We start from the raw sequence: 12,256 nt of genomic DNA on the forward strand, positions 1-12,256 counted from the left end.
CAAGCAAGTGAGAGAGCAGGAGAAAGGTTGGACCCAAGATCCTGAACAGATCATTTTACTGGAATAGAGAGAGAAAAATGGTTTTTCTAGGGCTGATTCATTTACTCCAGACACTTCTTGTCCTGATGCCTCCGTGTTCCTTCCTGGATTCTGTCCGCCACCCCCACAGAACCCCTTCATTGCTAGTTTTGGAAATCAGTGAGTGATAGGTTAGCCTGGGGCTCATCCCATGGTGTCACCTAGCAACGTGATGTTCATAAATAGCCACAATCATGTCTTTTCCAAAAACGGCTATAACTTCTTTTAAAGACATCAGGAAAAATGCTTAGCTCTTTCCGCGCTGGTGTGAAATATTCCCTTGTCTCAGCCCTCCTACTCCCAGCCTTCCTCTTCCCCTTCTCAATTTGACCTCCCAGTGTGTTTATTGTTTATACTCTGCTTTTTTTTAAAATGCACATTTCCTTCAACAGGGTCACATAACAGCTGTTCATGGAAGAATCTCCCAGTAGTTTTGTGAACTTCATTCAGCTCAAAAACAACTCAAAAGCCAAAAAACAGTCCTACTTAATCCTCATCCCTTGCACTGTAGAAGAATTCAAACTAACAGTCACAGATTACAAAAGCTGAGGGAGAATTGCTTCTAGGTAAGTGAAGACAATATTGATCACATAAAAGTTTTACCCTTTTATTTTGTTAAAAGTTTAAATATAAAAGAACAAAAAGGGTCCCTTTAACAAGACCAGTAACCAGCAAACCTTATTAACTCATAAATCCAACATATATATATATATATATATATATATATATGTATATATATATACATATATATGGCATCTACTATATTTCAAATATTGTGCTAGATAATGATACAAAGATGAGTAAGATTTCACCATTGAAGGGCTCACAGTGCAGGGAGAAATAGCACGAAATTCTCATTGTTGATGGGCTGCACAGACAGGACTCAGTCTTCTAATTCTGCAGTTATTGAAGATGGAGAACAACCAATGGGCAACCTCTACATAAAAACCATGAAGACCTAACAAAATGCCAACACTTTATAATAGCATCAAGTCTTGGGTTCTTGGCTTAAGGAAGGGGATGCATGCTGGTACCATGCCCCGTGGTGGGAGGACTGAGGTCTAGGAGGTATGGAAGTCCTACTGGGGCTGTGTTACCTTTGCCTGGCGGTGTCCATATCCATCTGGATCAGGCAGGAAACAGATACACTCTCAACTGGGGCACAGCAGAATGGTCAGTGAACAGACTGTTCCAAGAGCATGGGCAAAGGGAATAGTAGACCCTGGTGAAGCTCGTTGAGACCAACCATAGCACTGAAGGATGATAGGCTCTGGGCCTGAAGGGACACGGGGAGGAAGGATGGGCTCACCAGAGAGAAGCCAGAGAGAAGAGTTGTGGCCACTGGGGAGGGTTTCCCCTGATAGAGGGAAACATCTAACCCATGGTGAGCAGGTGCAGAGAAAGACAAGGGAATGCACACTGGCCCTCACTCGCCTTCTACCTTCCCATCTATTGCCAATGCTTCCCATTAGGCAAACCCAACTGGAAGACAGACAGCTTGGTGATGCTATGTGTCATGGTCAGCCTCAGAGAGAGGACACAGAGCAGAAAGAAGATGGGAGGAGAGTGGATCTGGAGAGGAATATGGAAAACATCCAGCACTGCATCCAAATGGAGATGTTGAGAGAGTCCTTTTGGTGAGGCAAGTCTGGGAGTCAGGGGAAGGTCAGAATCAGAGATAGAAATTCAGGAGCTCTTCAGTGAATAGATAGTAATTAAAGCCATTTTGCAGATGAGATCACTCAGAGAAGACAAAAGGGCTGAGGCCTGAGCCCTGGAGCAGAATTAGGCAGCTTAGCAGAGGAGGAGGAGCTAAGAAAGGGGTCTGAAGAGGAGGCCCTGAGAGTTTAGGCAAAACCAGAAAGTGATATCCCCAGAGCTAAAAAAAAAAAAAAAAAAAAAAAAAAAAAAGCATGTTTCAAGAGAGGGAGGAGATGTCTAGGGTCCTGAATTGTCTTTCACATAGACATAAAAGTATAAAAAAAACTCCACAAAAATGTACTCATTCCATTGAATAAGTAGAACTTTAGGGCACAACAAAAAAACAACTTAAGCCCTTTCTCACAATTGCCTTAATAATTCTTTTGAATGGGCTAATTTTGCCTCACCCAAAGGCATAGAACTTAGGCCAGGCCCATGATTTTTCTGATTACTCTCAGATATAATTACTTAAATTATTATTGGTTTCCTGAATGTTCTTTCTTTTGGTTTTCAGAACCGGACAGGCTCTTAGAGCTCAGGGACCAGTGGATAGATGCGCTCTGTCCTTGCAGGATCTCCAAGCAGACAAATCCACATACAGAAGCAATCCCAGGTACCAGGGGCAGCAGGGATGTCCTACCTAACCTTCAGCACTCCTCATTTCCTTCCCAGGGGTCACTCACTTTCTGCCGCAATACTGTGCATTAACTGATGTCAGTGCCCTTCTACACGATTATAGTCCTGAGGAAAACAGATTACTAACTTGAAGTGTTCTAGTCTTGAGGTACTTAGACCTCGAGGGAGAACCAGAGCAAGAGGGCGATGCTTAACAGTATTAATTTATTTTTAAAATATTTTTCGAGGGGCAACTGGGTGGTTCAGATGGTTAATCATCAGATGGTTAACCATCGGCTCAGGCCATGGTCTCTGGGTCCTGGGATCAAGACCCGCATCAAGCTCCCAGCTCAACGGGGGAGTCTGCTTCTCCCTCTCCCTCTACCCCTGCTTGTGCTCTGTCTCTCTCTCTTTCAAAAGAATAAATGAAAAATCTCTTAAAAATATTTATTGAGCTCCTACTCTGCAAAGTGCTGGGGATTGGAATAATGAACAAAAAATAAACATTGTTCCTGGTCTCATGGGAATTATAGCTTCTGATTTAGCAAATAATAACACGGATAAATGTCAAATGTATGCCTAAAACTATGGGAGAGCATAGCCAGCCAGGGAGTCCAGGGAAAGTTTTTTTGAGAAAAGAATGCAGGGCTTCTCAAAAGGTGAGTAGGAGTTCATCAGGAGAGGAGATGTAGTGGGAACTGTCAAGCCGGAGACTGCACAAGCAATGGACTTGTGGTGACAGTATGGACAGAAAGAATGAAAAGAAAGACAGGGGAGCTGGAGCTCTGAGGCTGAGGGGCCTGTAGAGAGCCCCCAGCAGTACTAAGGGGCCCGTGGAAAGCCATGGAAGGGTTCAGAGCTGGGGAGGTACTCGGTCAGACCTGAATTACAGAGAAGGGGTTGAGGGAGATGGGCCAGGGCACAGATGGGTGTAGGTGGCATAGACTAGGGTCAAGTCTGGGCAAGAGGTGATGGCAACATGGACCAAGGACATGGGGCTGAGCAGAGGCCCCAGGAATGGGAATGCAGAACAGGGTGGGTCCAGAAGGATGCTGGGTTTCTAGCTTACAGACTGGTCAGATGGTGAAGACAATCACTCATTCATGGAGAAAGGCAAGGGCAGAGGACCATGAGGAATGTGAGAAACATTTTATTCTTTATACCATCTCTCTGTAGAACCTGCTTTCAGCCATTTCTCTCCTTTGTGGGTTACCATCAGTACAAAATAATCACCAATTTTGTTAGGGAGATAGCAAGCTGCTGAATGTAGTGTTTCACTCTTCAGTATGGGCAGGACTTTGCATAAGATGCCTAAACATTTTCAAAGCATGTTCACATCCAGCATTTTATTTTATCCTCACCATAATTTCATGAGTTCCCCCTACTCATCCTTTATTTAAAGATCAGCGTGTTCACAATCTTGATCCAATTGTGGTGTGTATTTCTGGGCACATCATCAAAAACCTGCAGCTGCTAAATCCATTATGAAATCTTAGAATCTCAGAGGTTTAAGGGAACATTAGCTCTCAGTTACTTCCAAACCACTCATTTTACTGAGGCCCAAAGAGCTCGCTAGAGATAGAGCCAGGATGATAGTCAAATAAAACAAGTACACATCCAATTAATACTCAGAATCTCTGATAGTTACTATATTACTTTCATATAGGGTTTTTTTAAAAATACATGGAAAATTTAAGACTCACCTTAGCATGTCTCCATAATGCTAACTTGACAGTCCAGTTCTGCTAACAAGTCGTCCTCTGATATCAGTCATCAAAAAGCATATGGCTCCATGCAATGTGCTGTGGGCACTAAAAGACAGAAAAGGCTCATTCCCCTCACCCCGGCCTCTCCTGGGTGGGGACGGACCCACACTCGGCATCAACTGTCCTCTTTCAGAAAGCTGCCCCAGCCCTAGAACTTTGATAGAGACCCCGAAAGGGTGAATAGGTGAATTAGAAATGTCCGCTCTAGCAGGGACCCAGGGTCGTTCTTTGAAGGTATGCTAGGGTACTGTAAATTAGGTGGCTTCCTGGAACTCACTGGTTAGGGGATTTGAGGACAAGAAGATGGAAACAGAGATGGGAGATGATGAGTCAGTCGCACGGTGGTGCTAAACCAACCAACCAACCAACCAACCAACCAACCAACCAACTGAGCTCCATACACATAAAATCAACTCCCAAACTCCTAAGACCACAACAGGCTTCAAGATGAATTTCTGTGACTCCTTTACCTTTTCAGTTGCCCTTGATGTTTATCTGAATCTGATCGGTTCTGCAGAAAAATGCTGGAGGCAAGAAATGAGAGCATTCCAGAGGATTTGCCTCAAGTTTACATCTTATCTGTCACTCTCAGGACTCCCTCGGCCTCTACCTCAGGTCACTTGTTCAGCCAAGGTTCCTGGAGTTTTCCCCAGTGCTGGGTTTTGTGTTAGGATCTGGGGATATAACACAAACATGGAAAAGACACTTTTCCTGTCCTCCAGGGGTAGAGTGTAATGGGGACTCAGACTGCTAAACAGATAACACTGGATACAGATTGGTGTTCATTGGCTCATGAGCTAGTGCTGGAGGAGGTACTGGGAGAGACATTGCAAAGGAGACGCTGTGATGAAGCTTTGGAGTACATATAATTTGATAGGCTGCCAAGGGCATCCCAGGAAGAAGAAATCGTGTACACTGAAGGCACAGAAACATGGAACCACTGGGAAAATACTGTCAGGTGATGTCAGGAGAAGGACCAGAAGCATTCCACCACAATATATTCTTTATATGCTCAGGGTGTTCCCACACCCTGCAGAAGCTCGTTTTGCTACAGTGATGCTGAGGAAGTAACCGAAATCTCCGTGGTTTGTAACAACAAAGGTTATTCGTCATCCGCATTATATATCAGCAAAGGACTAGAGGAGGTTTGGCAGCCCTGTGAATCTGAGGTACTGCTCTAGGTTGCAGGTGGACTGTATGTCAGGCCTCCATGTCTTCCCATTCTAGGACACAGGCTGACCAAGCAGCCCTTTTAGGAGACTCACTGTTCTCATGTCACAGGGTGTGGAGGGAAGCTCCCATATCCCCCAAACCTTCTGCTTAGGAGTCCTGTCTGCTCACATTTCCTTTGGTCCAGGCAAACAGAGGAATGAGGAAGCATACTTAGTCTACAGGGAGATAGGAAGGTATAACAAGGACGGTGATGTAAAATACTCTTTTGGGAGAGGGAACGGATGATTAGAAATGATAACACAATGAGCTATAAATGGACTGAGAAGGAACAAGGAGAGGCTGTTGCAGTAGTGAAAAGTGCTGGCAGTGCTGGCTGCCTAAGAAATTATCCCAAAATGTAGTGGCCGAAAGCAAAAACAATCATTTTATTATTGCTCATGGTTTCTGTGGCTCTAGAATTCAGGAAGGGCTTGGCTGGGCATTTCTAGCTTGGGAGATTATAATGCATTTGCAATTGGAGTTTAAGGGGACTGGAGCAGTTCCTTCTCAGGGACTCTCCAAGTCATCTGGTTTCTTTTTTCTTACAACATGCTGACCCCAGGGCACTCAGTCTGCTTATGCAGTGGCAAAGGTTTCAAACTTAAGCACTACAGTCAGCGGGGCAGAAGCTGCACTGCCTTTTACAATCTAACCTAGGGAATAACATACCATCACTTTTGTTGTACTCTACAGTAGGGATTGATAGACTTTTTCTCTACAACCCCAGATAATAAATGTTTTAGGCTTGGTGGGCCATTTGGTCTCTGGCACAACCACTCATAACTACACAAGTTGGCCACTGGTGCATGAAAGTAGCCATGGTCAATTCAAATCCCAAGAACACTTAATTTATGAGTTTGAGTTTCACATAATTTTCATGTCACGAAACATTATTCTTTTGATTTTTTTCAACCACTTACGGCATGAAAACAACCTTCTTAGCTTGCAGGCTATATAAGAACAGGCATCAGGTCAGAATTGGCCCCCATGCTATAGTTAGCCAAGCCCTGCTCTACTAGAGAGGTCCAGCTGGTTATGTCCACAGGCAATTGGAAACACAAGTTTTACACTCGTAAGAAATATCTGGGCCAGCATTATAGAGTTAGGCGTCACCTGCTTGTGAGTGGCAGCTGAAGCCCCCAAGACCAATGAGATTTCCCCACAAGTATGCGTTTTGTAGGAAGCCAAGATATCCTGGAACAGAATTTTCAGAACTCAAGCATTCAAGGGGTGATTTGAGGGACCAATGAAGAGAGGCCAGGGGAGAACCACAACCCAGCTTCCCTTTCAGCTTTTCTCTCCACTCTACAGTTCCATCTTCTTGTCCCCACCTCCTGCTCCTGTCCCCAACACCCAATTTCCACCCCAGACACTGTTTTCAAATTGCGAGTTAGACAGCAAGGCCTAAGACTCTTGTAATTTGGAGGAGGTACGCTTCACACTCCTTTCTGTCCCATTCACTCATGCAAAAAATATGGTTACTTCATTTGTGAAACCATATGTTATTTAAATACTAGGTGGCATTATTGCCTGTTAAGGTTTTCTTAAAGCTAGGGAGACAAACCATAAGTGACTCTTAATCTCACAAAACAAACTGAGGGTTGCTGGGGGGAGGGGGGTTGGGAGAAGGGGGGTGGGGTTATGGACATTGGGGAGGGTATGTGCTTTGGTGAGTGCTGTGAAGTGTGTAAACCTGGTGATTCACAGACCTGTACCCCTGGGGATAAAAATATATGTTTATAAAAAAGAAAAAAAAAAAGAAAAAAAAAGATTTTCTTAAAGCTAGCATAACAGATAGCTACAAACCATAATGGTTTACCAAATACAGAAATAGACCAACAAATTTAACCATATGAATTAGTATTTGAAAACATTATTATTTACACTTTATTGACTAAAAAGGAAAATAAAATTTCTGTAAAGGGGTCACCAAATTGCAGCCTTTTGGAAAGACTGGAAGTTGCTTAACTATATTTTCTCCACTTTAATCTTCAAAAATCTATTCAGAACTTCTTCAAAGAAGGGAAGCTAACACTGGGTAAATAATTGAAGTAATGAACATACTTTTTATCCAGTGTTGGGGGCGTAGAGAATGATAGATTTGTTGGCACATAAAATGTCTGTGCAGAACAGGCAGTAATATTTGACAAGCAAGGTATTAGAAGTGAGTACAGATAATTTTGCAAATTGAAGCCAGGATAAAAATGACAAAAAAGCAGAAGTAGCAGAGTTCATGATGTAGTTCAAAAGAAGGCAAAAGTAGTGCAATCATGTGACAGGTTCTGAGAAGACAGATTTCTAACTGGTGAATTAGGAATGTGGAAGGTGGGACCCTCAGGGACCTCCCCCTTTCTGTGATTCACTTATACTGTTCCATGTGGCTTTAAATAACATGTCACCAATTATTCACTTATTCAGCTAATATTAAGTAAACTTCTAAGCTGAGATACAGATCAAAATGAAGAGTACTCTGTCAGGCTAAACGATAAACAACATTTAGATAACATTCAGTCCCTGCCTAAGGGAGATCATACCTTGTTAGGGAAGATTCCATATGTACATGAAAGGATTATTATAGAAGACCTCCTTCTCTGGGCTGAGATTACTAGAGCTAGAAGCTCTGCCTCAGGAAACTATCATTTCAAAGACTGGTTCTGGTGGTGCTAATAGCCAAGGATCAGGAGATTGGCACCTTTGTGTAAGAAAACACCCTAGAGATGGGGTGCCTAGGTGGCTCAGTAGGTTGGGCATCCAGCTCTTCATTTCAGCTCAGGCCGTGATCTCATGGGTTGTGGAATCAAGCCCTGCATCTGGCTCTGTGCTCAGTGGGGAGTCTGCTGGAGATTCTCTCCCTCTCCCTCTACTCTTCCACCCCTGCTCATGTGCATGCATGCTCCCTCTTTCTTTCTCTCTCAAATAAATAAACAAGCTTTTAAAAAGAAAAGAAAAAAAAAAAAAAGGAAAAGAAAAGAAAAGACCCTAGACAGTGTTTTTATGCAAATTAGGTCCTAGGGCCCAGTCTGCAGGATGAAAGCTTTCCAGTCTAATAATCTAAAAGGTTACCTGTTATCTCCTTTACAGAGAGGGTAATTGTTGCCTAACTCTATATTGCTGGAGATTACTTTAGAATTTATAGTATACATATCTAAGAACCTCATAATTCCATTTCTCCCCTCCCAGCTTTTGTGCTATTGTCATAATTTCTATTTCTACATCTGTTATAAACCACATACTACATTGATTAAACAGTCAATATTTTGGTAAAAAAAGAATTAAATATGAGGGCAATATTTATTTGATCGTGTAGTGACTACTTCTGGTGGTCTTCACTATTTTGTTTAGATCCAGATTTCCATCTGGTATCATTTTTATTCTGGCTAAGACTTCTTTTCACAGTTATTACAGTGTGGGACTGCTAGTTATGAATTCTTTTGGCTTTCCTATATCTGAACAAGTCTTTGTCTCACCTTTGTTTTTGAAATATGTTTTTGTTGGATATAGAGCCCTGATCTTATTTGTCCCTTTTTCATTTGGTCATATTTTGCCAGAGGTTTATCAATTGTATTCGTTTTTTTGTTTTTTTTTTTTTCCAAAACCAACTTGTGACTCTGTTAATCTTCTCTACTGTATATTTTCCAGTTTATTTAATTCCTACCTTATCTTTATATTTTCTTCCTTTATAACCTTTCTTCAACTTTATTAGACTATTCTTTCTAACATTTCCTATTGGCTCTTTAGTAACAAGTTCGTTTTAAGATTTTCTTCTTTTCTAATATTAGAATTTAAAGTTATATATTTCTCTCCAAGTATTGCTTTAGCTGTATCTTACATGATTTGATATCTGTAATTTTTACCATTTCTCTGGTCTAAAGAATCTTAAATTTTGATCTTAAGTCCCTCTTTGAACCACAAGTTATTTAACAGCATGATTCTAATACACCTTATATAGTTTCCTTTTTTCTAATTATCAGTTTATTTCTCTAATTTCAGTGAGATCATAGGTGTGTCTATGACCAATCTTTTAAAGGTACTGAAATTTGTGTTATGGTCCAATATATAGTCAATTTTTGTGACTTTTCTAAATGTGCTTGAAAATAATGTTCTATAATTTTGAGGTGCAATATGTGCTCATTAGATCAAGCATACTTATTAATTACTAATCATATGAGCCCTACAAAATGAAAGCTAAAGAAAGGTGAAAGCAAATATACCAATACATACCAATTTTACCTCTCTAACTGATTGCTCCTTAAACTAATTCCTATATTTAAGTTCCTATTCAAATCTCCACATGGGTGTCTAATAGTCACCTCAAATGTGAAATGCCTTTCCTTTCCACCCCCACCAAAACCTGCTCCTTCCCCAATCTACTTACATCAACATCTCTCCAGACTTACTTTCCTTCATTGATTCCCTCCTCCCATATCCCCCTTTCAATCCATTAGGAAGTCCTTCTGCTGCCTCCTCTAAAACTTATGTGGAGTCTGTCCACCTTTATTGATGCTTACCACCATTACCCTGATCCAAACAAGAACAATTCATGAAGACTACTCTAACAGCCTCCTAACTGGCCTTCCTGCTCTCTGTTTTAACTTTCTCTTCTTAAATCAGTTCTCCATAGAGGTGCCTTCGGAATCTTACAGAATTGTAAATTTAAAATGTCACTCCCCCCACTTAGAATGCTTCAATTATTTCCTCTCGTACTTAGAATAAAGTAAAAACTCCTTACCTCAGTTTACAAAGCCTGTGTGATCCAGCTTCTGACTGCTTCCCCATGCTCACTGTACTCTTATTCCAGTCATCCAGCTCATCTTGCAAGCTACAAAACTTGTTCCCATCTCTCGGTCTGTATCAGACAGGATAGCATAGGTTATGCTACTGCAGTATAAAATCCCCAAGTCACACAAAGTATCTGGTAGGACTAGACAATTCCATAGGACAACTAATACCCATGATGGAGACTCAGTAATTCAGGCAGCCTTAATCTTGAGCTTCTGCCATTTCAGCATGCAATGTCACCAATGTTTATTGTGGTAGAAAAAGAGAGGGTCATACATCAGCCTGGAAATTATTTCTGTCACTTCTTCTCACAACCAATTTCCCAGAAGTTGTCCATAATTCCACTTACTTGTGAGATGGTTGGGAGTTTAACCCTTTGTATGTTAAGGAGAAGCATGTCAGATATGAGTACCAGAACTGGTCTCTACTCCTGGAATGTACTTTCCTCTCATTTTCACATAGCAGGCTTCTTCTCAGCATTTGGGCTTCATCTCAAAAGCCACTTTTGTAGGCTGTGGCTGATCACTCAGGTATTCTGTGTTCCAAATAAATAGTCATTTTTTGTACATAAATTTCAAATCTCTAATTTAGTTGTTTGTTTATTGAATACTCTCTCCCCAACTTAGAATATAAGACCCGTGAAAGGAGGTAATATGTCTATCCTGTTTACCCTAGAATCCCCTGAATAAATATTTGTTGAATAATTTAAAAGAAAAATTACTTGGGATCCCTGGGTGGCTCAGTTGTTTAAACATCTGACTCTTGATTTCAGCTCATGAAATGATTTCATGATCTCAGGATTGTGAGATCAAGCCCCCACGTCAGGCTCTGTGCTGGGCATGGAGTCCACTTAAGATTCTCTTTCTTCCTTTCCTCCTCTTACTCCTCCTGAGCTTTCTCTCTCTCTCTCTCTCTCTTTCTCTCTCTCTCTCTCGCAAACAAAACAAAACAATAAAACCCATCACTTGAAAATGCAAATCTGATCATGGCATCTCTCCTTCCATTAAGAGATTTTTATAATCTGCAGAATAAAGTGTAGACTTTCTGGCATGACATATGAGTCTTCAGAATACAACATTTAACTTCCATTCATCCCCAGAAGTTGCCACTGGAGATACGGTAGTAAAGTTAGAATATCACACAGAGCTTCATATCTAACTCTACTCTTTGCTGTACTCTGGGTTAGAAAAGTCACGTAACAATTTAAGCAGCTAACAAATTCTGTTTCTTTAAATAGATCCTCTTCAAAGTTGAAGATTTACTTAGTGAGGATGGGGACAGATTAAGAGTCTACCAATACAAATTGTACAAAGAAAAGGATTCATTTTCAAATTTGCTTTCACTGATAAATTCAGTATCCTAAAGTAATTCAGAAAAATGCTTGTGACTTACATTAGTCAGGAAAATCCTAGATTATATTCTTGAAACAAAACAAAACAAACAAAAACCCAAAGTACTGTGGCTTAACGCAAAGGTTTATTTCTTATTCAGGCAAAGTTCAATGAAGTTAGGTGATTCTCCTCTATCTTGAAGCTACACCAGCTATAGATGACTTCGCACACCTGCAGCAGGGCAAGAGACAAAGGAGGCAGACTGGTTCTTAACTGCCATGCCCCAAAGCTGACACATGTCATTACCTCTCAAATTAGACTAGCTAAAATTAGTCATGTGGCTTGAACCTATCCCCAGGGAAAGCTTAGCGACGCAGAGAAGCACATGGTAAAAATCTCTGCCTTAATGAGGTCATCAATTATTCCTTTGATCCTTTCACAAAGAACACAATCCATTCCCAAGTGAGACAACCTAAAATACAGATCTTCCTCAATTTATGATAGTATTATGTCCCAATAAACCCATTATAAATTGAAAATATTATAAACCAAAATATATTTAATACACCTAACTTACTAAACACGTAACTTACCCTAGGTTACCTCAGATGTGCTCAGAACACTTACAGTAGTCCATAGTTGGGCAAAATCATCCAACACAAAGCCTCCTTTTTAATCAAGTGTAAACATCTCATGTAATTTGTTAAATACTGTCCTGAAAGTGAAAAGCAGAATCATTACAAGTGTACTGGTTGCTTACCCTCCTGATCACCT

The sequence above is a fragment of the Mustela nivalis genome (assembly GCF_964662115.1).
Source record: "Mustela nivalis genome assembly, chromosome: 6".
Lineage (NCBI taxonomy): Eukaryota > Metazoa > Chordata > Mammalia > Carnivora > Mustelidae > Mustela > Mustela nivalis.